This window comes from Eptatretus burgeri, chromosome 2, assembly GCF_056783735.1.
Source record: "Eptatretus burgeri isolate ZD-2024b chromosome 2, Ebu_testis_v1, whole genome shotgun sequence".
Taxonomy (NCBI): Eukaryota; Metazoa; Chordata; class Myxini; order Myxiniformes; family Myxinidae; genus Eptatretus; species Eptatretus burgeri.
This window is the reverse complement of record NC_140962.1, coordinates 122,733,818-122,758,343: the sequence shown is the minus strand read 5'-3', so window position 1 is coordinate 122,758,343 and position 24,526 is coordinate 122,733,818. Positions and strand designations below refer to the sequence as shown.

General features: G+C 42.0%; 1 protein-coding gene across 4 annotated transcripts in view; it reads left to right on the top strand.

The window, feature by feature from the left end:
* Nucleotides 1–24,526, top strand: part of LMO3 (LIM domain only 3) — a 203,166-nt gene that overhangs the window by 4,493 nt on the left and 174,147 nt on the right. The gene's annotated exons all lie outside the window — the stretch shown is intronic.

The following is a 24,526-nucleotide window of genomic DNA, read 5'->3' as shown; positions in this document are numbered from 1 at the left end:
ATCGTTTTACGTCTCTGGCAATCAAGACACTTGACCTTGATTCAAATTTAACTTGCCAAAGCACCTGGTCACGACTGCATTTATCATTCGTCAGGTACAAGGTAGTTTGTGCTGAGTGAACTGTTTTATATACGTGCTGTTGGAAGAAATGCAACTCTCCCCTATTTTCCCTACTGCTCTGCACTGAAGTCGTGCCACCGAAATCATCGTTTGTATCCAAAGTGTTTGTCCCTTGACATTTACTTGTCACTTTTCTCAACATTAACTCTGGATACTATGCATACACACATGGGTACGAATCTTGACCCAGCTAGAAACTATCATCCCGGAGTGTCCTATGCATTGCGAAGCATCATTGTGTCCACCGTTCGTCCTGTTAAGATGGGTGACCCATCTGCTAGCATTAGTTGGTGGACAATGAAGATGCCACGGTGTCTTTCGCAAAGAGGAGGCGAGTAATCGCCGACACCATGGCCAAATTGTAAGGGCACTAGTTGTATCGGCAGCACAGGTACTCCTCAGTAACGATACAACCACCGGGCTGAATTCGGAATCGAATCACGTTCCACTTTGCCTTCGCTAACAAACAACCACTTTGAGACAGTAAATGATTGGTCTTATCCCCTAAGTAAAAGTTGAACACACGGGGACAAGGTGGAACAATTGGATTTGTTCATTGTATTGCGTTAAGGATTTGTGTGGAAGAAATTGATAAAAGATGCCTCCTATTAGACTGCGTGCGGAGGCTCCTGAAGTCGCCCTCATGCTCCCGAACTTAACGATGTTAAAATACGCTCCAGATTTCCATCTGAATAAACTGCACCAGTACTCCTCAATCACTGCAAACTGCATGGTTACATATATATACATATATATATATATATATATATATATATATATATATATATATATATATATATATATATATATATCGCTCATTGATTATTGGATGGATAGCCTGTGTTTGAATCCCAACCCAGCTATATAAACTGTCATCCCGGGCAGGATGATTCATCAATGTGCGTGCCGTCCCTCGGATGGACGTTAAACTTGGTGTCCAGTCTGCTGACATTAGTTGATGGACGTTAAATATCACAGGGTGTCATTCGCGAAGGGTAGTGAGTTATGGCTGGCACCCTGACCAAATTCGAAGTTCCTGTGTTGGAGTGTGACCCGCCCAGCATTGCAACTCCAGCCTTGTAATGTACGTCGACACCACCGAGGCTCTGTGTAGTGCATGGTTCAGAATCATCAGTGATTATTTACTATTCAAGTGAGCCAATCTAATGTACCGTTGTGGCCTTGTGGCTCAAACAAGAGCATTCACAAGTTACTCGAAGTTTTTTTTTTTTTTCCATCATTGTGTCGATTTTTGAGGAGTGCAAAGCATTAAATGCTGCTTTCGCATCTGCTCAGTGAGTCAGTCTTTACATCACACTGTTCACCGAGAGCAGCACGGGCTCGCCGAATCCCCTGATATCGCTTTGGGCATGAAATGCCAGTTGCTCGGTCGAAGAGTTTATTCTCATCATTTCAAAATATACCCTTGGGAGACGAAGCACTCCCATTTGATTTGGCCTCGCTTGCGTCTTCATGGGAAACATTGTAAAATTGCTTTGGTGAATTGATTACAATGTTTCAAGTGTAGTTGGTTCTCCACATCCCTATTCCAGCCTACTTGAGGTTACTGATGCTATGCATGTGATGCATTGTTCCAAAATTATTTTATAGTAGAGAAGTGTTATCTTTTATAAATTCACGTTGAATTTCCATTTATTTTAAAACTTTTTCATGTTTCACTTTTACCTGACACAACTAGAATAGCACTCAGTAATGCAAATTCCTCCTCCGCTAGGCTGAACAATTTACATTTTGTATCCCACTGATACAGACCTGTATCCAAACCTGAACCAAAATAAAATTGGCTTGTTCTTGTCACCTCCACAACTAACCAACCAAGTTTTTTTTCAGAACCTCTCCACAACTTTTTTGAAATATCATGCGATATGTCGTTTTTGGCCTGACCTCTCAATGGTGAAGAATCGCTTGAAAAATAAAAAAAAAAGTCTTGAATCTGGATCTGGATCTTCCCCAAAATCTAATCGATTTGCCACTCTCACACACCCAACCTGTCCACCAAGTTTTGGCCGAATCCGCGAAAAAACTTTTTGAGATATCCTGCTCACAGACAGACAGACAGACAGACAGACAGACAGACAGGTGAAACATAACGCCGATCCACCTGACCTTTGGTGGCAGAGGTAAAGTGAAAAACACATTTTTCTTCCCACTATGCTTTGCGGCTTTTTATTTTCAATGAGCTTCCTCTTTGTAACCTGCACAAACATGTCAGCATTTTAAAATCCTGCTTCCCCACCATCGTCCCCTCCATCCATTCCAGTTTCCCATCCCTGGTTCCCATCTTATCCAGGCCTCCTTTTCTTTTTCTTCCCACAATCCCCTCGTATCCTCAACCATTTCCCTTGCCTTCTTTTCCCATCTACCTGTGCAGCGGAAGACCGGGTCTTGCAGTCATGTGCCTAGGGCATAACCTTTTTTTGCAATTTGAGATTTTGTCATCAAATTTTCAACAAACCTTTTATTATGAGAACATGGAGAACACAAGTTAATAATTTGTTGGTTTTTTTTTTAACCTGTTGTTCGAGACAAGTTTAGTTTGAGTACAAAGTGGACACAGATGGGCTTTGCATTTTTGGATGCCTCCTCGTTTTTTATTTCGTTTATCGCCATCCTCAAAAAGCAAGATTGTTCCTCATCGAAATAACTTGTAGGAAACTTACTAATGTGTAATTGGGCCACTATTGTAAAGGAACGCTCCCTGGCTCCCTGTTTGTCGTTCCCAATAATTATGCAATTGGAATGTGGTATACTGATACTAGCAACAGCAGCAAATTGGGGGGTGATCTTGAAAGCCTTGATAAGGTGTAGACATCTCTGATAAAACTAGATCTGCTTCTTTTGAAATTTAACCCTCCATGATACTTATCCAGACTACCCTTCTTGAAGAGATGTCCTAACCCAAGATTTGTTGCAAATGTCCGAATGCAAATGCCTATAATGTCGCTTCAATGCAGGTATGTTTATCATACTCGATTCGCTACGTCAGATGTAGCAATAATTCTGCATACAGACAGATAACCCATCGGTTTAAGCAATTGTGTCACCCAGAAAGTGATGTCTCTCATTGATAAATATAGCCCTTGTTTTACTCTTCTTTTTTATTATCACACACCTCGCTTTAAGAAAAGAAAACTTTAAAATTGTCATTTTCACACCTGAAGACTGCTTTAAGATTACAAATTTCAGCATTGATGAAATACTTTTGTTTTCCATGCCCACTTCTCTGATCTCCAGTCCTGAGGCTTCTCCATCCACATCCTCCTCCTCCTCCACCCACACCTCATGCCTTCACACTCTGTCCCCTTTACCTGGTGTTCTGCCCTCTTTCTGTCTTCCTCCTGTCACCCTGGACTCTGCCATCTTTTCATCGTCTGCCCACCCCCTGGTACTTCTGCCCTCCTCCTTTTCTTTGATTCGCACAGCACTCTGCCATCCTTTCCTTTACTCCAGTTTACCCAGTGCTCTGCCTTCCTTTCGGGGTCTCACCCTCCCTGGAGCATTGCTCTTCATTTTCTTCAAACTGTATGGTGCTCTGCCTTCCTTTCATTTTCTCCACCTCTCCCAGCACTTTACTCGGTCCCCCGTCCAACATTTTTGTTTTCTCTCCCTCACCTTAGCACACAGCCTTCCCTTTCCTTTTCTGCAACTCAGCCTGACACTCCTTCTCTTACCCCCAACATGGCTGACACCGTGCCCTCTTTTTGTTTTATTCCCGATATTTCTCAGCTCTCTGGACTCCTTTTGTTTTCTCCACCTTTCTCAGCTCTCTGCCCTCCTTCAGTTTTCTTAATTTCATTTTTTTCTCAACTCACCCCAGCATTCTGCCCTCCTTTCTTTTTCTCCCCCTTGTCAAGTGCTGTGCCCACATTTCCTTATTTCCAGTCACCCAGAGCCCTGCCTTCCTCTCCATTTGAATGAGATTTCTGGCCTGTTGCAGCATACATTTAAATGCATTTGCTCACATTAATTTTACTCTTTCTTTAACAATGCAAGTGCTTTGAGAGTTATCGTCAGTGAAAGGTGCTGTACAAGAAATTGATTTGGAACCATTTACAAAAAGATCTTATCTTATGACATTTGATGTTGCAGTTGATTGTGATATGTATACTTGGTTGCAGTGTTCTTTTATGCCTCCGATGACAATGTCGCAAGAGGCATTATGTTTTCACGTTGTCCGCCCATCCGTACGTACATACGTACGTACGTCCATGCTAATTTTCTCTGTTTCACCCGCTGATCCGATAGACGCTCGTTTTTCATCGGAGGTGCGACTACTCATGTGGAATGTTTTAATGATAATTATGACATCATAGGTCATGTGGTGTGGCAACCATGTTGGGAAAAAAGGGTAAACTTTGGACCTCTGTATCTCCGAAACTGCTCCATGGAAAAAAATTGAAACCTGGCTCCTGACAAGTACTCCTCATGGGGGACTAAGTGTAATTTTTTGACAATGTCATAGGTGCCTTAGTTATGATGTCATAATTGCATACGTCGAACGCTTTATCCGATCCGTATGAAAATTTTTGAGGGTCATCTCGGGCTACATTGAATGTGGTGACAAATAACTGATGGCATTATCGGTCAAGTGGTTCGGCAGCCATATTGTTTTTAGCATAAAAATGTTCCAAAATCTTCTTCTCCGAAACAACTGAACAGATCGAGGAAAAACTTTACAGGTATGATCGCCTATCCAAAATTTCTCCATCTACGTCATCATAGGTCACATGGTTTGGCAGGTATGATTTTTATGAAGAATTTTATGAAGAAAAATCTTCTTTTCCAGAACGGCTTCACAGATTGAGGGGAAACTTCACCCACCTGTTCCCCAAGCCTTGAGGATACCAAGGTGTTCACAAATAATTAATAGGTCACATGGTCTGGCAGCCATATTGGATTGAAGAAAAATCTTTTTAAAATTCTTTCTCTTGACCCGCTTCGTCAATCAATGTGAAACATCACAATTATGATCTTGTAGTCACGGGAAATATACGTTTTCAATTTCAACCTGATCAGACTCATGGTCTGGTAGCCAGAATTATTTAATATTTGGAATCTGGATTCAGAGATTTCAATGAAACTTGGAACAAGTATGTATAATGATGTAATAATGTTGGCAGAGGCATATCTGTCGACATCGCGACATCGAAGAGAGATTCTGGGGGTTTTTTTTTAATGCTTTGGTCCATCATTGCCGTTTGACTCAAGATAAATTGGTTTGTCAAGTTATTGCATCATGTCATTCTTGAGTCATTGCCACCATCTGGAACAGGTGACTCTTTGTCATTATGGAAGGTTCTGTTGTTTATTGTTCTCTGGACCATCCCAAATGTCTTCTATTGTGAATAGTTATAAAGATGTTGCAGCTGATGTGAAAGCATTTAATTATCTTTTTTTTTTTTCATTTTAATACCAGCTGCACATAGAGTATGTAGATTTGTCATTGCTTCAATTTGATTCACTCAGTTTTTCAAATGGACATACGTGGTGTGATCAAAAGTTTGGTGAATGGTAGAATAAAATCATTTTAGAAACATTAAACACTTACATCATTATTCCCCCATAAAAGTACTCCCCTCCCACACATACACACTTGTTCCACAGTTTCTGCCATTGTCGGAACCATTTCTGGAAGTCATCTTTGTTCATCGCCTTCAGAAGGTCTGTCATGTTGGATTTGATATCTTGGATCATGTTAAATTGCTTCCCTTTCACCATTTATTTCAATTCGGGGAACAGACAAGTCGCACAGTGCCAAGTCGGGCGAATAGGCAGATGCTGGATGACAGGAATGTTTTTTTTGTGCCAAAAATTGTTGGATAGAGAGCGACGTGTGACAGGGTGTGTTGTGATGGAGGAGCCACTCATTCTTCCACTTTTCTGGTCTTTTCCACCTGACTGCCTCTTGAAAACATTTCATAACTTTCATGTAGAAAACGACATTAAGGGAGCACCTTTGGGAAGAAGTTCTGCATGAACTATTCCTTCCATGTTGAAGAACGCAATGAGCATGACCTTCACTTGCGATCTTGACTGTCACACATTTTTCGGTCTCGGTGACGTGGGTATCTTCCATTGGGAGCTCTGTGCTTTCGTTTCTGGGTCATACACATAAACCCACGAATCATCACCGTATTCACTTGGTGTAAGAATGTTGGATCTGAAACGCATTGATTCAACAAGTTGGATGATATGAAGACATGATTTTCTTTTTGGCCATCTTTGAGGATTCACGGAACAAACTTTGTGCTGACGCGTCTCATGTTCAAATTGTCTGTGAGTATGGCCTGAACAGAACCAAATGAAAGACTGGTCTCTTCCGCGATTTTTCAAATGGTTAAACATCGGTTTTCATGGACGACAGTGCTGATTTGAGCAATGTTTTTTATCAGTTCATGCTGTTGTGGAACGACCACTTCTTTCCTCATCTTCCAGCGACTCATATCCTTCCCAAAACCTTTGAAACAACTTCAACAGTCTTCTTTGTCACAGCTTCATCTGTGGAGACTGTTACAAGCATTTCATGCATTTCTGTAGCCATCTTGCCAAGTTTAAAACTAAATTTCATGTTTGCACGTTGCTCAAACTTCAGCATTTTCTACAAAAGTAACAGACAACACAAATGGGCTCACACAAAGCGATGCCATGGTGCACTGCCGAATAGTGAAATGGTGCTTGTTGCGTGCTGGCAAGTGAGTGGGTTAACAAAATAAGTCTCACCCACTGACCTCAACAATGTTCACGCATTCATTAGCAGAGGCACCATTCACCAAACATTTTGGTCACACCTCATACATGCTGCTTGTACTGCTGGGAAAGTGCCCCTGTTCTACAGGTCAGGTCAGGTCAGGTATGGGAGCATGCGCCAGAGCAACGCGTCACTGCGTCCACTTTCCAACGGTACTCCAGGGGTCTTCGTCTGGCCATCCCCCAGGGCAGATACCTGGCCCATCCCCATCTCCTTGAGATGCCGATCAACCTGCTGCAACCACGAGGCATGTGGTCAGCCCATTGGCCTCCTCCACTCACGAGAATCCCTCGCTGAGAGAATCTGGTGAGCAGGATCAGCATCAGGAAAATGAGCCACATGTCCATATAATACAGCCGCAGCTGACGCTCGCGGACTATGCAGGAAACAAATCTCATTTGAGTCTCTCTCAGCAACCGCTCATTGGACACAAAGTCTGACCAGCAAGAGCCAAGGATTCTCCGAAGAGACCTGGAACCAAAGGAATTAAGTCTCCATCTCAGATCCCTGGTCAGAGTCCAAGTCTCACATCCAGAGAGCAAGACTGGAAGCACCAAGGACCTGACAACTCGGACTTTTGTTCTCCTGCACAGGTACCGACAGCACCACACCCCATGATCCATTGAATCCATAACACCCCAGGCTGGACCCAAACATCCATTGACCTCTGGCTCACAACCAGCACAGACATTAATATCACTGCCAAGATAAGTGAATCTCTCCATGACCTCAACATCCTCACCACAAACAGGTAAAGACAAGAGAGCAGCATCCAAGATGTCATTGAAAGCCTGGATCATTGTTTTGACCCAGGAAACCCGTAATCCCAGTGGCTCCAACTCCTCAATCAGCACCTCGAGGGCTCCAAAAAGGACATCCAGAGTATCCGCAAAGATGACTGCATCATCTGTGAAATCAAGGTCAGAGATCTTGACATTCCCAAACGATGCACCGCAGCTTGATCTCTCTGACATCTTCCCCAAAATCCAGTCAATACAAGTACTGAAAAATGTGGGGGGCCAGTACACACCCCTGACGAACTCCAGTAACAACTGGAAATAACTCGGAGATGGTATCACCACATCTCCCAACACTCAATTCCAGAGTATACTTCAGACATCAGATTGATCAGTTTTGGTGGCACCCCATAATGACCAACAATCCTCCAGAGGGCATCCCCATTCACTGAATCGAAAACTTTTCAGAGATCAACATTCAGTGAAGTTCAGTGAGGATCCGAAGGGCAAGGATACGGTCAATTGTTGACCTCTTTGGTGTAAATCCTGGCTGCTCTGGGTGCTAATGCTCAAGCAGATGGTGGCGAACCCTCTTAAGAATTATCCGAGTGCAGATCTTGTCCAGCACTGAGAGCAGCGTCACCCCTCAGTCGTTGTTGCAGTCAGAGTGATCACCCTTCCCTTTCCAGAGAGACAACAAGGCCCCTCTTCCTGTCAGTTGGGATGATGCCTGTTTTCTAGGCATAGCACAGAACTACATGCAACGACATGAGTACAGCATTTCCACCAGCCTTGAGAAGTTCAGCATGGATGCCACACATTCCAGGAACTTTTCCCAATTTCGACCTGTTCACTGCAGCCTGTGTTTCTACAAACGAAGGTGGATCACAGTTGATTGGAGGGTCAGCAACAGGGATAGTAATGCCCCTGACATCCCACTCAACAACTGGTGGATCAGCCTGGCACAGCCACTCACTGTAACTGGCCCAGCGGGCCTTCACTTCGGACTCCTCTGTCAAGAGCCCACCACTCTCCACTCTAACTGCAGTACACCAAGGGATGGGCTTGGAGAAATGCAATGCATGAGTTCCCCTGGAAGCAGGACGAGAATCACTTGACCACAGGTGATGCTGTACAAATTCACAGATTCCTCACACATAGGCCTCCTTGTCCACCCTCAGCGCACGTACAGTTTTACACCTCAGCTCCCTGAACAGCTCAACTCTGCCATTAAGCCTGGCCCTGTGACTCTGCTCAATGATATCCAGTGTCCCATGAGAGACAAAATTCTTCTTCACCCTACGATGAGCTCCCGAAGGCTTTGCCCCAATCCCATCATCTCATGAGCTGCCCTGAGAGTGGGGGTCCCGAAGGCTTTGCCCCAAACCCATCATGCGAAGGGAAGCTGTACAGGAGGTACTCCCACGGAGTGGGTTTTCAGATTTCTTTGCGTTTTTGTGTTTTGTGAAGTGAAGTGTTTTACGGTGGCCGGAGTGCAAATCCTTCAACCAACCTCCGAAAAAAAAGTACCCCAACTGCAGGAGGACATCCGCAGACACAGTTGGGCATTAAATATGGATGGCGGTTGGCTCACAAGGAGCTCCTCCGTCCTTTGACAGGTTTTTTTATTCCTTCTGGGTGTCCATATCATAAACCCTCCTCACCAGGAAACCTGGTGGGGGAGATGGTTTAGTCACCCACAACCCAACCATTAAACAGGCTAGTACAGGTTTACATGGTACCTGCAGCAAGTCACAGATCTAATCTGGCCTGACTTAACAATAACTGTTCTACAAGATGTCACCAACAGCCTTATTCCATCATTTTGGAATTCCTATTTGAAATAAGATCTCTCATATAATATTGCACTCGCATTTACACGCACGCACGCACGCACGCACGCACGCACGCACGCACACACTTCATCTGGATGTCCTGTCTGCTGGAATTATTTGGTGGACGTCAAAGATCAAATGATATTCTTCCTGAAGAGTAAGCGAGCAATTGCCTGCATCCTCAACAAATTTCAAATTCATGATCTAACCGACAGGGGACATTATATCAGCAGACCAGCCATGCCCTCTACAAATGATGCTACCTGTAGCCATGTGCTGCATCCGAAGAAGAAGAAGAAGAAGAAGAAGAAGAAGAAGAAGAAGAAGCACAGACCATGTTTGTTTTGCCTGCCATTTTTATCCATTTTGGAAAGATAAATTCTGGACAGACTATGATATGTTGCATGGAAAGACAGTTGCCAAAGTGTGGTTGGTGTGGTTGCATTTGCAACCCAGTCTCTGAAAGGTCCACCAACAAGTGGTATACAGTATATCTATATTTTTCTTAACCAGGTTCTAGTTATCCAGTATGCTCGTTTATACCCTCTTCCTGCAAGTATGCTCGTTTTGCTGATACCCCCATGTGCGGTATATTTGCCTCTGTCTGCATTTGCTTGTATGCACACAACCTTGGTATCGCTATATTCTGTTGCAGTTTGGTTCTTTGTGAATTTTTTGGGGAATAATTTTTTCAACATACTTGATAAAGATGTCTGATGTCATAATTGATTGTTCCTCTCATGGATTTGTGCATAGTGTAGAATAAGAAACCTGCTTGCCTTTGAGTAGGCACCAATGTGTCATTCGGTCAGTTAAATTAGATGTGCATGGGTCTGCATTTTGCCATTTTCATTGTTGAAACGTTCCGAAAGGTGGTCACATATCCCCTTAAAGCAGCTATCTCTGCTCACCTTCTTCAATAGGGTAAATCCATGCCTATTTTAAGGTAAGGGTGTGCCATAACTTGAAGCCAGTACCCATTTTGGAATCTTCTTATTTATTTATTTATTTATTTATCACCCCATGCATGCAAAGCAAAAGTGGGAAGGGGGGTTAAGCAATTGGTTCACTTTGTCTATCTGTCTGTCTGTCTATCTGTTTGCTAACAAATGTCAGTTTATAATTGAGGAACAACTTGATTTTATTTAATTGTAATATTTTGAACATGAATCAGAAAACAAACCTGTAGTTCAACAGTACTTTGCCTCTGAATTTGTCCCGATCGCGCATGCACAGAGAGGAGTGAGATAATATCTTTACTCTGTCTGCCTGTCTGACAGTCAAATAAAATTGAAAATAATTCCATACAGGAAACTTACTGTTTTTAGGGACTTCCTTAAGGACATATACAACAGGAATGAAGAACTTATGTAACATGTTAAATCAGGTGGTGTACAAGATGCTGCATCAACTTCCAAAATGTTTTTTTTTTCCTTGCAACCTTTAAAATCTATTCTATTTCAATAAAATTTTCCTTGAACACTGTAGAAGACAAATCACAAATCAACCCTTACGTTTAGCAGTACTTGGACAAAACTTTGTGGCATTTTACATCATCATGACCAATCAGATTTGCCGCTTGCAGACCCCTCCCACATTCCTGTTTCTCAAGACTGCATGGGATAATGTGTTCGATGAACTCTCTTATATTCCTTTTTTTTGTACTCTAGCCAAATTGTCGACATATTGTTTAACTGTTTTTGCATTCCAAGCCAGAATATGTAATTCTTGTGTTGCTTATCAGTTTTGATGAGTGATTCCATTGGTTATGTTATAGATCTGTTCTTGCATATGGAAGCTTGGCTGCCGGGTAGATATCATTTCTTGGAAGCACGGCTGTGCCACTGATGCTGTGCCCCTCTACCAGTACACTGGTACTCATTTCGCTGATGTCAGAAGGATGACAGGCTGAGGCAACCCCACCTGGTGTTAATTCAGCAGCCAACGGCTCAAATTGAGGACCTTAGGTTCCTAAGGCAGCCACCCTAGCCACTAAGCCAATACCAGGCTTTGTGTTATGGATAACTTTAACAGACGTTTGTCTAAATAGCTTTGCAAGTTGATAAATGTTGTTAAGGAGAATTTGATCATTGATTCATCCATAGTTGAGCTGTAAATATTGTTGCTGCTGCTGCAGATCTTTCGTAACATTTGCAGAAATATCCTTCGTGCTATTGCTGTGAACCAAAACTTTTGGAAAACTCCTTTTCTCATTGTGAGAATGCCCACACGTCTGTTTTGCATAAATGTGAATATTTTTTAAGAGATGTTATAAATAGTCTGTCAGGAAACACTTCCATCTATTATTTTGCTGCTGAGAATCATATCCCGAAGGAATGAGTTAAAAGATTTCAAACTAGGGGTTTGCGGTTTGGGAATGGCCACCTCCATCAGGACTTTTTCAACAATCTTTATTATCCCCAAATCGATTTTGGGATTCAACGTCAAGTGGAAGATGAAAAGCAACACATATCCTGACCAATGATTTGGTAGACCAATGAAATCATTTGATTGAACGGCCATGACTGTTTCATTGCCTCAAACTCCCATGATGTTCCTTGAACATTTGTAGAGTTGTCCCTCTGTCACGTTAACACTTGTACACTTTTACCCTGCACGCGTCATGCAAAGCGGGGTTAAGCAATTGGTTCGCTCTGTCTGTTTGACTGACGAGTGAAAGATGGAGGAACTACTTCATTTCACTTGAATTTTATATTTTCAATGCTGTCGAATATAAATCGGAACACAAACCTGCAGTTTAGTAGCACTCTAGATCTGAATTTGGCAAATTGTATGGAGTCTCTTCCTCAGCACACAAGTGCACATTGCATGGTGAAGCAATTGCATCCATCTCTCTGTCAGTCGAGCAATCAAACAATATTGAATGTCATTCCAAACTGGAAACTTAATGTTTTTAGGGACGTTATTGAGAACACAAACAGGGATAAATAACGAATTTGTCCATCAGATATGTTGGAATGCCAATTACACATTCAACAGCAATGACCATAAAATCTGAGGACACTGTAATAACTAGTTTAGAATTCCACTAACTTAACAAAAATTGATAGCTGATGGTATTTAGGGAAGGATCAAGGAAGTGATTAGAGCTTTAGAAAGCCTCCCAAGATACAGTATATTCAATGGCTTCGTTCATTACAAGGCTTTTGTCCATCCATTGTCAAAAACGGTTGTCCTATAACCCTTATCAAGATGTTATAATGCAAATGCTATGCATTTTGTTTGCGTAAGTTCTATTGTCTCCTCATTTTAATCTCCTGTTCCTGATGAGTTGTGAAATGTGAGGAGGGAAAGAAGTATCTGCATTCATGAGAGGGGAGGATGTATGGATTTTCAGGAAATTTTAAAAGCCAACATTTTATTGTATTCTCGTATGTAATATTGTTGTGGGCCGGGTATCGGCGACGAGCACGACCACTAGATGGAGCTGCAGAGTCGACTCCACCGAACACCCGGAATTTAGATCGTATCTTTCGGAAAACTCCGACAAGTACAGGTCCCTTACCGGACCGTGAATCGTCAATAATTACACCAAGTGGTACAAGGTTATTTGCCAATCTTCAAAATACCTAGAGCTCCATGTGGCGAGTTTACCGAGTATTCACACCCTCGACGGCACTCATACAGAATGAGCAGCTATCGTGCTCGAACCGTGTGCGACCCGAGCGGATGATCACTGAGATCCGTCGGTCCAAATGTCCCCTTACGGCGGCAACAACGGCTTTGCTAATTCTCCAACACGCGTCACGCTAAGCCAATGGAAGGAAACACAGCAACGAACTGATACATTTAACACATGGGTTTATTCATAATGGGGGGAAGGAGGGAAGCACGCAAGAAGGCAGAGTTATCCGACTAAAGAGATTATCTGACTTATTGCTGTATGTACAGCAAGGCACTTAACAATTCCTACTTACTAGACTGGCGCCACACACACACACACACACACACACACACACACACACACACACACACACACACACACACACACACACACACACCGGTGGCCACAGCCTTCATTGAGGCCTCCAGCTCAGAGGGAAAGGTGAGCTGAAGACCAGAGCCTGCCTCGGTCCTGTCCACCTCGTGTGGTCTTCGAGCTGATTCGAACCGGGCACCAACGAGAGGCGAGCCAAATCCAGACACCAGCGAGCCGCAAGCGGCCTCCCGAGCTCCAGCGGATCCTCACGCGCTCCGCCAGTTTTTCTCGCTCGCAGAGATTTTGATGCTTCCGCAGATTCCCTCGCTCCTCCAATCTCTCTGATCTCAATCTCTCCTCTCTCTCGATCTCCGCGTCCCTTTTTATCGCTCTCGGGCACGGTTCGCTCAGGCATGGCTCGCTCTCGGGCGCGATCCAAGCGAACCGATTCATGCCCATATTTGGGAATGGAATTCATCCCGAACACGCCCGCATACCAGCGAGCACGCGGAGAATGCCGGGAGCAGAGGGTTTTCGCTGTTGTATTTGGAGCTGTAGTAGCCGTAGTTGTATTTGGAGCTGTAGTAGCTGTTGTTGTATTTGATGTAGAAATCCTAACTATGAAAGTAACTCACAGCGCATGTACATTTATTCACCCATTAGACTAGGGAAAGGGAGCTATCTATCCACATTCACTTATCGAAATAACTGATCTGTAGGACCTGAATGTTGTGTGCTCATGGCTTCCAGATTCGCAACAATATATAGACAACCCTGAAAAATGCAATATATTCATAATAAAATATTTTGGGCATAAGTGCTGATTTTTTTTCCACGAGGGGCATGCCAATGCACATACACAGCAAGCTCAGTATGCTGTTTTCTTGTGGCAAAGAGATGATTGAAGGTGTGCGTGTGCTGCAAAAGGCATGTGGGTGAAAAGATGTTGAGCATGTATATGAAGCAAGTGTGGCTTGTCACCTTGTAAAAATACTGCAGTTGAGTATGCAAGTTTGTCAGTTCATTGAACTTGATGCATTGTACCTGGGACACAGATCTATTTGGACCACATCTACAAGGTCATGTCTATACTGTGTGTGTGTGTGTGTGTGTATATATATATATATATATATATATATATATATATATATATATATATATATATATATATATATATATATATATATATATATATATATATATACATATATATATATATATATATATATATATATACATATATACATATACCGGTTCTGTTCAAAAGTCTTCGGTCACCACGTTTTTATTTCTTCACGAATTTGTAATTTCTCTCTTGCGGGTCATATATACCCACACCATGCCCAAGATATAAAACTCACCAAGACTCAAAATAATCGTCTTAGTCCAAGAAGGCAATTGCCAGAGAGAAATATCCTGCAAAACAGGTATTTCTCGATGTGGCATTCAGGTAACAATAGAGATTGAGCAAAATGAGACTTGAGAAGTTGAAGATGAAAAAGGGATTGGAAAGCCAAAGAAACACAGGAAAACAGATAAGATTATTATGAAATTGAAAAAAAAACTAATACGGCACTCTTTGACATTGTGATGTCACCAGATATGCCCCCACCCACATGATTACATCATTATACATACCTGTACTAAGTTTGATTTAAATCCCTGAACCCAGATTCAAAATATTAAATAATTCTGGTTGCTAGGCCATGCATCCATCCAATCAGCTTGAAATTTAAAATGTATATTCCTCATGATGACGAGATCATACTTGTGATGTTTCATACTGATTGATGAAGCGGCTCAAGAAAAATATTTTGTTTGTTATTTTCATTCAATCCAATATTGCTGCCAGACCACGTGACCTATTAATTATTTGTGAACCCTCTGGTATCCCCAAGGTTTGGGGAACCTGCAGGTGAAGTTTCCCCTCGATCTGTCAAACAGGTCTGGAGAAGAATTTTTCAAAGTTTTATTCTTCATAAAAATCACAGCTGCCAAACCATGTAACCTATGGTGTCATCAGTGGAGAACTTTTTGTTCCTCATGGATAGGTGATTATACCTGTAAAGTTTCGCTTCAATTTGTTCAGCTGTTTTGGAGAAGAAGATTTTTGAAGGTTTTTTTTATGTTGAAAAAATATGGCTGATGGAGGTGACCGAAGATGTCAACAATTCCGCCCCCCCCACTCCCCTCCCCCCCACCGCCCCACACAATTTATCCCGAGATGACCCTCAAAAATTTTCATACTGATCAAATTAAGTGTGAGACGTACGCAATTATGATGTAATAATGAAGCCACCTTTGACGTCATCAAAAATCATACTTGTTTCCCATGGGGAGTGCTTGACATATGCCAAGTTTCAATTTTTAGCATGGAGCAGTTTCAGAGCTAGAGGTCCAAAGTTTTTCCTTTTTTTTTCCAACATGACTGCCACACCATGTGACCTATGATGTCATAATTCTCATTAAAACATTCTACATGAGTATTCACACCTGTGGTGAAAATTTCATGTCAATGCGATAAGCGGTTGCAGAGAAAACTGAGAAAATTAGCATTGACAGACGTACGTACGTACGGACGGACGGATGGACAACCCAAAAAGATAATACCTCCAGTGACTTAGTTAGTGGAGGCATAAAAACATAGTGGCAATACCACTGAGTGCTCACCTGGTAGTGGCTGGATAAGATAACCAGGGAAGCACTGGTAGGCATGGATAACCCACAAAATATGTAATGGAGAAGAAAGTAAATACCGATAGATTTTTTTTTTTTAATGCCAAAAACAAACTTTGGTACATACCAGGTTATGAAGATTATGGTCAAGTTTCATTGAAATCATGCGTGTAGTTACGGAGAAGTTGCAAGTGTTTGTGGACGGATGGACTGATATCCGTCCACAAACGGACGGATGGACTGACAGATGGATGACGCGTCATCCCATAAGCTCCCTGGAACTACCTTCCAGGTGAGCTAAAAATCAAATTGCTGATCTTACACAGGAAATGGCACAGACATCAGGGATTCAAGTGAACACATCTTCTGTCAGAAGGTCTCTTATCAGAAGTGGTTTCCATGGGTGGAATTGCTGTTGAAATGTCCTTTCTGCATGAAGGCAACAAGGCCAAGAGATTGAAATATGCCCAAGAACATCAGAGTTGGGATGTTAATTAGTGGGGAAAGGTACTTTGGAGTGACGAGTCAAAGTATGAAATTTTTGGAACAAAGAGACCGTGGTATATCAGAAGAAGGACTTGTGTCTGCAAACTGCTGTGAAGCATGGTGAAGGCTCTGTTCAGGTTTGTGGATGTATTTCTGCTGCTGGTATTGGTGAGTTGGTGAGAAATGCTGACAAGTACAAGGAAATCCTAATATCCACCATGGTATCAGGAAGGAGGCTAATTGGCCACAACTTTTTTTTTTTCCAGCACGACAACGACCTCAACCACACTGCAAATGTCATTAAAACATGTTAACAAAGAAAAGCAGTCAGGAATTCCACGACGATTAGAATGGCCCCTTCAAAGTCCTGACCTTAACATCTGGGATTACTTGGGCGTGAAGTCAAAAAACAACTAAAATCATTGTAAATATTGCAGAATGCATGGAAAAACCTCCCAATAGAAATTCTCCAGAAATTGCAGAAAAGCATTCCAAAACAGATATCTGCTGCTTCAGCATGATAAAGGTGGGCGCACCAAATATTGAAATTCAATTTCATTATTGAAAAATCCAATTATTTTTTGTTTATTTAATGAAACATGATCTATTTAACACCTTTTATTTATCAAAATATGCAAATGTGAGAGTAAGAAAAGTTTATTTTTCAACGTTGCCCAAGACTTTTGCACAGTACTGTATATCTAATGGAATATATAAAGCTCTTTCTAACCACTGACTCATTGACTGACTCATTCATTCACTCACAGATTCAAGATCGGTACCTTCCGGGTGACGGAAAAAGCTGAAATTTTGCGTGCCGATGGACATCAAAGGCTTTGCCCCAATCCCATCATCCAGTGAGCTGCCCTACGGAGGGCATCAGCACAGGAAGTCCTCCCACGGAGTGGGTTTTCAGATTTCTTTGCGTTTTTGTGTTTTGTGGAGTAAAGGGTTTTATGGTGGCCGAAGTGCAAATCCTGCCACCAACCTCCGAAAAAAATAATAAGTAACCCAACTGAAGGAGAAAGTCTGCAGACACAGTTGGGCATTAGATATGGATGGCTGTTGGCTCACAAGGAGCTGCTCCGCCCTTTGAAAGGTTTCTCCCCCCCCCAGCCCTCACATCCACAAAACTGCCTCCTTCCCCTGCCCTCTCTCCTCCATCTCATCACTCTACCTCCTCAAATCCTCAACCTTCTTCTGTCTCCTCTTTTATTACTCCCCACTGTACCTCAACCCAGCACCACAGAGCCTTTTCTCCTCCTCATCTGGCCACCTCCCCTAGCTCTTCTACAGTCCCCCACACTCTTTCAACAACTCTCCTCACCCCATTCTCCCATCCTCCCTTGTCCTACCCTCCCCTCCCCTCCCATCCCCTGCACCCAAAGCCTCCTCCCCTCCCTCTTTATTAACAGTGTGGACTTCAAATATCCGGGGCCTTCGCTCAAACCTGGCAGATCTTTCCATAGAGGTTGCCACTGACAAACCAGACATAATCTGCCGAACAGAAACTTTCCTCCCTTAAGACGTCTCTGACTCCCTAATATCTCTCTTTGGTTACTCCCTCCTCTGGTATGACGGACCTGAGCCTCGTCCTGGTGGCTTCCCTTCCACTCCCACCTCATGTTTATATATTTGCTGTCCCATCCACCAAACAGTGATGACTACATTTACACCTCACTATTCAAAAACATGGACCAACTTCTATTTTCTCATCCGAACTCTCTCATCCTCATTTGTGGTGACTTCAATTGTCATCATGCCAGTTGGTTAGGTGTGGGGACCTCTCTCACCTGTCATGGCACTTCAGCAAAAGACTTCTGCGACTCATTGGGACTGACTCAATCGGTCAACTTCCCGAACTTGATCTCAACCAATGGTGCTCCATCTCTTCTGGATCAGATTTTGACAAATTTCCCTGAAAATATCTGCTGTTCTTCCTCTGATCCAATCGGTTCTTCTGACCACGTGCTTGTCAAAGCAAGCATCTCTCTGGCTGATATGAGAGAACCACCTCAGCGCCAGTATATGTATATATTATATATGTATATGTATGTATAAATATATAAATGTATAAATACAGGGTGTCCCAAAAGTCTCCATACATTGGGAAAATTAACACTTTTAGCAAAATGTAACTTTATTTACAAAACGCTCTCTACATGAATGCCATTTCTTTGTCAACACACACGAAGTCGCCTCTCCCACTCATCGTGAACTCGGGTCAACATGTCTGACATTATGCAAGCAATTCCACTTCGAATGCGTTCCTTTAAATGATCCATGTTCTGAATCTTTTCTTTGTACACCATGGCCTTCAAGTCGAGTGGGTTGAGATCTGGGGATCTCGAAGGCCACTCCACGGGGCCACGGCGACCAATCCAAGAACGCGCTGTATTTTCGGAAATGTATTTTGCTGAAAGTGTTAATTTTCCCTATGTATGGAGACTTTTGGGACACTATATATATATATATATATATATATATATATATATATATATATATATATATATATATATATATATGTATGTATATGTATGTATAAATGTTTTTTTTTGGCACACTGATTTTATAATGGGGGTGGACACTTATCCAATCAATTACAGCTTTTAGTGAGTGTTGCGACAGGTCTCTGCCAACATGGCACATCTTGATTTGGCAATATTTGCCCATTCTTCTGAACAAAACCGTTCAAGCTCAATCAAGTTGCATGGGGAGCATTGATGGACAGCAATCTTCAAGTCGTGCCACAGATTTTCGATTGGATTTAGGTCGGGGCTCTGACTTGGCCACTCAAGGACATTTATCTTTTTGTTCCTTAGCCACTCGAGTGTAGCTTTGGCTGTGTGCTTCGGTCGTTGTCGTGCTGAAAGGTGAATTTCCGTCCAAATTTCAGCTTTCTTTCAGAGGGCAGTAGGTTTTCCTCTCGGATTTTTCTTTATTTTGCTCCATCCATTTCCCCTTCTATCCTGACAAGTGCCCAGTCCCTGATGATGAGAAACATCCCCAAAACATGATGCTGCCACCACCATGCTTCACAGTTGGGATGGTGTTCTTTGAGTGATATGCTGTGTTATGTTTGTGCCAAACATAGCGTTTTACATTTCAGCCAAAAAGTTCCAACTTGTTTTGTCAAACTACAAAATGTTTTGCCGCATGGCTTCAGAATCTCCAAAGTGTTTTTTTGGCATACCTCAAACGGCACTCAAGGAGGGCTTTTTTGAATAATGGCTTCCTTCTTGCTACCTTACCGTACAGGCCAGACTTGTGGAGTATTTGGGATATTGTTGAGACATGCACACAGTGACCACTCTTTGCCATCCATCCATCCACTGGGACCATACTCTGTGCAGAGCGTTGGTGCTGCCTAAGCAGACTCCTTGGTTATTGGGGACAACCCTGGATGGGTCGCCACTCCGACACAGGATACCAGCAAGCTGGCACTCATTTTGCCGACCTCGGAAGGATGACAGGCAGAGTCAATCCCACGTGGTATTAATTCAACAGCCAAGTGGTATTTGAACTCAGGATCCGAGGATCGCAACCCCACCACCCTAACCATTAAGCAAACACCAGGAGTATTTGCCATAAAGGCATGTATCTCTTTCAAAGTTGTCATTGGCCTCTTGGTGGCTTCTCTGATCAATCTCCTCCTTGCTTGGTCATCTAGATTGGAGGGACGGCCTGTTCTCGACAGGGTCTTGTTGGTACCACATGCCTTCTACTTCTTAATGATTGTCTTGAGTGTGCTCCTAGGGATATTCAAGGCCCTTGGAATATTTTTATACCCATCCCCTGATCTGGGCCTTTCCACAACTTTATACCAGAGGTATTTTGAAAGCTCCTTAGTGCTCATGGTTGAGTCTTTGCTGTGAAATGCACACCCCAGCAGAGGAACCATACAGGAACAGCTGACTTTATTCTGAAATAATCAGATTCACTTCAATTTAACATAGGTGGAGGCCAATTAACTTGGTGTGCAATTTTGAAGGTGATTGGTTACACCTGAGCTAATTTAAAATTGATTTTATAATGGGGGTGGACACTTATCCAACCAAGATATTCTCGTTTTGTATTTTTATTTGTTTTCTGAAATTTGTAGAATTTGTTTTTCACTTGTAAGTTGTGGGTTATGATGTGTAAATAAAGGTGGAAAAAGTCTGATTTAATGTAATTTAATTCCAGGCTAGAAGGCAACAAAAGGTGAAAAATTTGAAAGGGGGTGTAGACTTTCTAGAGGTACTGTATATACCAGACTCAGTGGTGTAATGGTTGGAACATCTGCTCTGAGTTTGGGATGTTGGTGGTTCAAACTTCGGCCGAGTCTTACGAAAACTTTATTTTCACAAAAAAATGGTACGTGCTGCTCCCTTTACGCTCAGTATTTAAAAAGATAGATGATGGACAAACAACACTGGGAAAAAGCAATGGAAAATTGTCTAATACAACTGTTGCTAAGAAACTGCATGGCAACACCAATGTTCTGTAAGGAGTATGGTACATCAAATCATATATATATATATATATTTATATATATATATATATATATATATATATATTTATATATATATATATATATATCGCCCAAAAAAAATTAAAAAGCAAAAAAGGAATTGATTCACTTTGTCTGTCTGTCTGTCGATAGATGTCAGTCCATGATTGAAGAACTACATCATTTCAATTGAATGTTATGTTTTGAACGCTGTAGAACATGAATCGGAATATGGATCGGGAACATGAACCAGCATTTTAACAATATTTTTGTCTCAGAATTTGGCAAATTGTATGGAATCTCATCCTGATTTCACATGCACAGAGAGGAGTAAGGTTTTTTTTTTGTCTGTCTACCCATCTGGAAGTCAAACAAAATTGAAAATATTTCCAAACAGGAAACTTCCTGGTTTTAGGGACATCATAAAGGAAGTGAACAACAGGCAGGAATAACTAATTTAACGTGTTGTATAGTTTTGTGATTTTTTTTTTCCTGAGATATTGGCTTAGAGTTACATCAGTATGCAAAAAATTGTTTTCCTCGCTGACCTTTTCTAGCCCATCAGTCAGTGAGTGGTTAGAAAGAGCTTTATACTGTGATAAATATATACTAACCTGGGCTACGCATTGCCACTCGGCTTGGTGAGCTTTTCCCAGCGGTGGTTTCCGGATATGTTGGACATTGAAAAGCTTTGGGGTTATTGGCCTGACCTCTTTCTCCTGACCTATTATCTGTTCTGCTCTTTTAATTCACTCATGGTCTGGTGTTGTATGTGCTGTAAGGGGGTGAGTGAATGTGTGTGTTTATTCTTGTTTTTGTGTTCCTGGGGCATGAACATGGCTGCTTCATGACTGGGTTGGATATGGTGATGTGTGGGTTGCGTTGACTGTTTTGCATGTGTGGGCGTGGTTGCCTTTAGGTTATCTTATGAGCCCAAAGATACATGAAGTGCCATCTTCTAATCCAAATCGAATATATCCACTTAAAGCAATGGAAATCTATGATAATTAATGTGTGTGTGTGTGTGTGTGTGTGTGTGTGTGTGTGTGTGTGTGTGTGTGTGTGTGTGTGTGTGTGTGTGTGTGTGTGTGTGTGTGTGTGTGTGTGTGTGTGTGTGTCTCAATAACTCTAAGACCATGAAACCTTGTGGTCCCAAACTTAGCATGCACACGAAGGGAACTCCAAGGGAGTGTATTAATGACAACTGCGTATTTGGTAAATTTAAACACCCCTTTTAAAGATAATTAACGGCTTGCCTTCATGAAAGGCTTATCCTTCGTCAACCCAACTTCAACCCGGAGGGTGAAGCGCGCGAAGTGCCAACATTTTGATTCAGCTGACTAAATGTCTTGCCTTGGAAACACGATCTAATCTCACAGGCTAATTGAAGTATATAATCAAAATATGATTTAAGATTTGAGGATTGTATCTCGTGGACTAAATAAGTGTCAAGATCTGGAGTGAAATCTGAAAATGTTCAGAAATTACCAATTCTTACAACTAAGCGTATAAGCGTATTTATTTACGGAAGGCTATGCTACCTTCTCCATATTTACACAAGAACATGTGAAATTGCCAAAGCATTAAACTTTACTTTTGCTGCTGTTTTGACAATTATATTGAGTGAAGAAAAAAAAAAATCAGCGAATATGCCCAAAGTGTAACTTCATTGAGTGCAACGATAATAATTTCAAAGCAGGTGAAAGCTCCAGCAGCAGGAGCAGTGGGTGTGGTGACTGCGGCCCGGTTCTCCGTGGGGAAATCCCCGGAGTTTGGAAGTCAAAATAAATTAGAGGATTAGAATGAGTGAGGCTAACTACAAGTTCAAGAGAGAATTGAAAAATGTTTTCAGTGGCTACAAAGCAATGCATCCCCACCTCACGGTAGGATGGCTGAGAGGTGTGCACACTTGCTCGAAACTCTCCAGCCGAGGTTTGAATCTCAACCCAGCTTTAAACTGTCATCCTGGTGTTTCACAGGCAGGGTGGTTAATCAATGTGCATGCTGTCCCTCAGATGGACGTTAAACTGGGCAACAAATCTGCTGGAATTAGTTGGTGGACATTAAAGAGCCTTTCATGGTGTCCTTCGCGAATAGTCGGGGAGCTACCTCTGGCATTCTGGCCAAATTCCAAATTGGTGCTCTCTCCAACAGGGGCACTGCAATAGCAGCACTGTCACACCCCTCAGTCAGTGATGCTACACGCAGCCTTCTGCTGCACAAGAAAAAAAGATGACCAGACCCCTATGTATAGTACTTTATTGTAATAGTAATTTAATTAATTTTCCACCCAATTTCGAAAAATTTCAAACAAGCGATTTTGATCCGTTGTTTAATTTTTACCTTGCGATGACCTATATAGTTGTTTGGAGAGTGCGTTCCGATTGTCTGACAACAAAACTGATTTTGAATATCTCTTTTTTTCTTTTTTCACAAATTTTGAAAATCTTTTGAATATCCTTTTTCACATTTTTTTTTTCTATTTTGAAGATCTTTTTCACATTTTGAATATCAACTGTTGAGTTGGAACATCAAACAATTTACATGTTCCAGCCCTTGATGGAAAAACATTCAATGTTGTCTACCCCAAAGCATGACAATATAATATGTTCAATTTTGTTGATATTTTTGTTCAATATTTTGCAGCTTGATAAATAAAATCTTTCTCTCAAAATATCTGCTGAATTGTGGTCGTCCAAGAGATGAACGTTAGATCCCGGGCAACACCGGGTACCTTTGTGGGAGAAAGGAGGGAAAGGTTGAAGATGGGAGGAGGGAGGCGAAGGGGTGGGAGTCTGGAAGGGGAGTTGGGGTGAGTGGGAGGAAGCAGGGAAGCAGTGGGAGAAGGGAGGGGAAGGATGGGAGGAGGGATCCAGCATTGCCCGGCAACGACGGGCACCTTTGCTCATTTATAATAAATGTACAAAACTAATCAACAAAAACGTTTGGACACCATCCCAAAACATCATTTTGTTGGGAATAAAATGCATATCTTGAGAAGTGTACAATCTCGGGGAACAAAATGTATAGACTTGCAAATATGAACTCTTACACTTCACTAATATGACCTTTGGTAAACGTTTGTTCCAAGAATGGGGTCATGAACTCGCAAACTTTGCTTATTCTCTCTTTCAAACATGAATATTTACCATCTGAGCTTTGAGGTTGGCTTATCTGGAATAGGAGTATTATCTTTACGTTCAGCGATATAATCGTCTTTAAATCACCCAACTCTTTTGTGCATTTTCCTGGAAGCCTTTAAGAGGAGGATGAGTATTATTATTGGAGAAAGGCTGCTATTCTCCATGAGGGGGGCAGTTGAGGATTACCTCTAAGCCCAACTTATAATGAAAAGCTGGTTCTAAACATGAAGAGTAAATGGGGTTATACACAAGTAAAATAATGAGAATTATCAACAAAGTGTGAAGAGCTCTAAAGTTGAATTCATTTCAAACGAGAAGGGCACTTGTG